The sequence below is a fragment of the Megascapheus bottae genome, chromosome X (genome assembly GCF_031878675.1).
Source record: "Megascapheus bottae isolate mThoBot1 chromosome X, mThoBot2.hap1, whole genome shotgun sequence".
NCBI classification, from domain to species: domain Eukaryota; kingdom Metazoa; phylum Chordata; class Mammalia; order Rodentia; family Geomyidae; genus Megascapheus; species Megascapheus bottae.
The window spans coordinates 31328713-31332596 of record NC_143547.1 but is presented as its reverse complement, the minus strand read 5'-3'; the positions used below and the strand labels follow the sequence as shown (position 1 = coordinate 31332596).

At 35.5% G+C, this 3884-nt stretch overlaps 1 non-coding gene across 1 annotated transcript; it reads right to left on the bottom strand.

The window, feature by feature from the left end:
• Nucleotides 1–3149: 3149 nt before the first annotated feature.
• Nucleotides 3150–3255, bottom strand: LOC150040752 (U6 spliceosomal RNA). The gene has a single exon (XR_016534006.1). It is a non-coding gene; the product is annotated as a U6 spliceosomal RNA (small nuclear RNA).
• Between the last annotated feature and the right edge of the window lie 629 nt (nt 3256–3884).

The following is a 3884-nucleotide window of genomic DNA, read 5'->3' as shown; positions in this document are numbered from 1 at the left end:
AATGAAAGGGGAATATTTGAGAACGATCCAGTGTAGAAAATAGAGCCAGTAAGTCCTGGTTTCTGGCATATAAGAAGGGAGGAGTAAAGAATCATCCAAAGTGTCTCCCAGATTTCTTACCTTAGTAAATAATTCAACTTCTCGCCAGCATCAGAAGAGTAATTAGTTCATTTTTGGACAAGTTGCTCTTCAAATATTTCTATTTTTAAAAGCATTGGTTAGCTCACAGGAGACACTGTATATTCAAATACTGCAAAGGCAGTATATACAATGAAATAGTACCCTGCCCCCAAAAGGAAACTTACTGGCAACATCCCCAAAGGGTATGTTATTTTTTCCATCTAGGGAGCATTGATTCCTCTTCTTCCATGTCCTTAAACAACTTCCTACCAAACTGTTACACTTCCTTATTCTAAGGGTAGTTCAGCATACATAAACCCATACATGTGATCTGCCACATTAGCCAAAAAAAAGGATATTGTATGGTCATTTCACTAAATGCAGAAATGTATTTCATGAAGCTGAAAATACGTTTATGATATTTAAAGAACTCTAACAAACGAGGCATCAAAGAAATGTACCTTATCATAATAAAGGATAATAAAGAAGTATATATGAAGTTGAGCACCAATGCCTCATACCCATAATCCTATTTATACAGGATGCTGAGATTTGAGGATTAAGGTTCTAAGCCAGCCCTGGTAGACAAATCCTTGAGAATAGAATTAACTCGCAATAAGCCATAAAGGGAACTGTGGCTCAAGTGGTAAAGCACCAGTCTTGAATGGTAAAAGCTGAGCAAAAGTGTAAGGATCAGTGTTCAAGTCCCAGAACCAACACACACACACACACACACACACACACACACACACACACACACACAGTGCATCGCATCACATTGTATAGAATAGTAGAAACTTGGAGTACTTTTCTCTAAAATAAGAAACAAGGCAAGGATATTTACTCTTATTGCTTCTAGTCAGTATAGGAGTAGATGTCCTAACCAAACCATTTAGGTAAGAAAAGGAGAAAGAAAGCCATCAAATTAGAAAGGAAAATTTAAATTGGATTTGCGATGTTATGATCTTATATGTTAAACTCCCCTAAAATTCTACAAAAAAGCTGTTGGAAATAGCAAATAAATTCAGTAAAATTGTAGCATGTAATAAAATCAGCTTTTGAAAAGCAATAGCATTTCTCTTTGCTAACAAGAAATTGTCTAAGAATGAAAAAAATCCTATTTACAATAGCAACAAAACCAATGTAAATTAATTCACAATAAATTAAACAACTCTGTACACTAAAAAAATGTAAGTCACCGATGAAAGCAATTTTAGATAACTTTGATGGAACCATTTGGATGTCTATCCTAAAATGTTTGTTAAGGTTTTGGTTCTCAACATTCAATGTGGTAGCCTTTGCCTAGACTTTCTAACTCAGAAGATATGAGCTGGGAATTTAATTTCTGATACATTGGTAGGAGATGTAGTTGCTGGTCTTCAGAACAAATTCTGAGAACAATGTTTAAGTAGGAAAAAAAAACAGGAATTTGAAGAATTTTATATTCAAGTTGTACATAATTTACTTCAGCCTCTGTAAGCCATGTTTCTGAGGTGGATTTGATAAAATAGAGGTGGTGATTAAATCAAATGATGTCTATAAAAGTTCTAGTTTATAAACTACAAATATCACATAAAAATATTAGCAGTTAAATAGCTTCAAAAATTGTACTTACTGCCACCTCCCACCAGATTTCCTGTGCTTTGTTTTCTCTCCACCCAAGTTTGTCCAGAAGGTTCTGAGTAGCTTTATCAACCCATTAGCTCTACCCTTGATACTGACTTTGACTTGACCTCCCTTTTCCTTTGCTAGTTTTCCCCTAAAGCTATCTCCTTGTGTTCAATTCTTGGTCTGATTTCACAGCAAAGAACAGTATCCACTACTAAAACTGGGGAAAATTGTGAATGGCTGAGTATAAAAAAGGAAGAGCAAATGTTTTGCATACACCCTAAGTTCGATCCTAAGCACTGCAAAACAGAAAGCCACCTGTCACATAGCATTTTTCTTTAATTAGTGACATTCCCTCCCAAACAGCAAAACAGTATTGGGAAAAGCATTTTGCTAGGTTGGTGGGTTCTGGCCTGATTTCCATGAGGGCAGAATCCTTATGTTTAAAATAGTTAAATAGAATCCCAGAGAAAACTACAGACTCTATAGATATAATATTTTATTACATAGATTAATATGTATCTATGACATACAAACCCTCAGCCTAATTTTAATTATGTTCTAAAATCTAAGTGCCAGTGATTGTATATAGAGATTCCCTTCTTGAATACTTGTTTGTTAAACATGTCATTTGAAATATAATGTAAAAATCAATGTTAATAAATTCTTTAATAAAAAATAATATTAATAAAGTAATGTATGTGTGATGTTGAAAACTTAGAAATATTTTAAAAGTAAAAACTGATCCTTAATCCTATAATACAGATATTTAAATAAGCTAATTAGTAAGATATATTCACATATTTGCATCCAACTTTTTAATTTGTGTTCACTTGTATATGAATATGTATGTATATATTTTTGTGCCAGTCTGGATCTTGAAACCAGGGCCTGAGTACTATTCCTTAACATTTTCTGCTTAGGCTGGTTTTGATTTCAGATCCCAGCCTCCTGAGTTGCTAGGACTATAGGAGTGAGCCACCAACACCCAGCTTTGCTTATGTAGTTTAAAGTTGGTCTGGTGCTATGTTCAGGTTTTTAAACAATTTTTCACTCACCCTTAATTGCAAGCCTTTCCCAGAATCATTAAATAATCTTTGGAAACATGGTTTTCAATGGCAGACTTTTATTCCTTCATACCTCACCCAAGCCTTCCAAATATTGGACAGCTAGGACATTCCGCATTTTCCCATTATAAATAGCTCTGCAGTGGTTGTTGCTTCATGTACATATATCAATATATGCATCTCTACTTGCCTTCTTAGTATAACAATCTTAGGAGAGAAAAAAGTAAATCAAAGTGTAAAAACATTTGTTTAAATAGATCGTTTGCATACTATAAAAGGCACCACTTCAAATATGCAAGTCAGTGGTTTGTTCTACATCCACAAGGTCATGAGACACTTACCACTAATTCTAGAAGAAATCCTGAGTGTCTCCTTGATTTGCAAGTCACCCTAGTGCAGGAGCCATGCTAATTTCCCCTGTAGCATTCTAGTTTTAGTATATGGCATCCAAAGTCTTGCACAAAAGGAACAATGTCCGTCTTCTAATGCCATATATTGAAATTCCCTCTGTACTCATTTCCTTCCCCACCTAGGAATGAAATAGGAATGCCCATTTCACTACAGCCTGCCTGACACCTATTATTTTTCTATTGTGCTTGTACCTAGTTACCAAGGAGGGTAAGAATTGGATGATTGTGGCTTAAAACCCGGTTGGGCAGAAAATTCTGAAAGATTCTTATCTTTAGTTAACCAGCAAAAAACTAGATTGGAGATGTGGTTCAAGTGGCAGAATGCTAGTTCTGAGAAGAAAGCCAGGAGAGAGTGCAAAGCCTTTAGTTCAAGCCCCAGTATACACACTCACATCCACATACCTCCCCACACACTATGCGAATGTCATTGAAAATTAGTTTCAATTGTTTAGTCTCCTTTCTTTCTCTCCTGAAGAATAGGTGTTCTGTAAATATCTGTCCTCAGTTCTCTTTCCCTTGCAAACATTCACTTTGAACAGTCATATCCACTAGAGCAGTAACAACTGCCTCCTTTCTGTAATGGCCACATACCCATATCTTGTATACAACCTGCCCTGCTTCTCACTGGGCATCCCTAGCTACAGAATTTTCTAACATAATGACTCATGATCCAAATCAA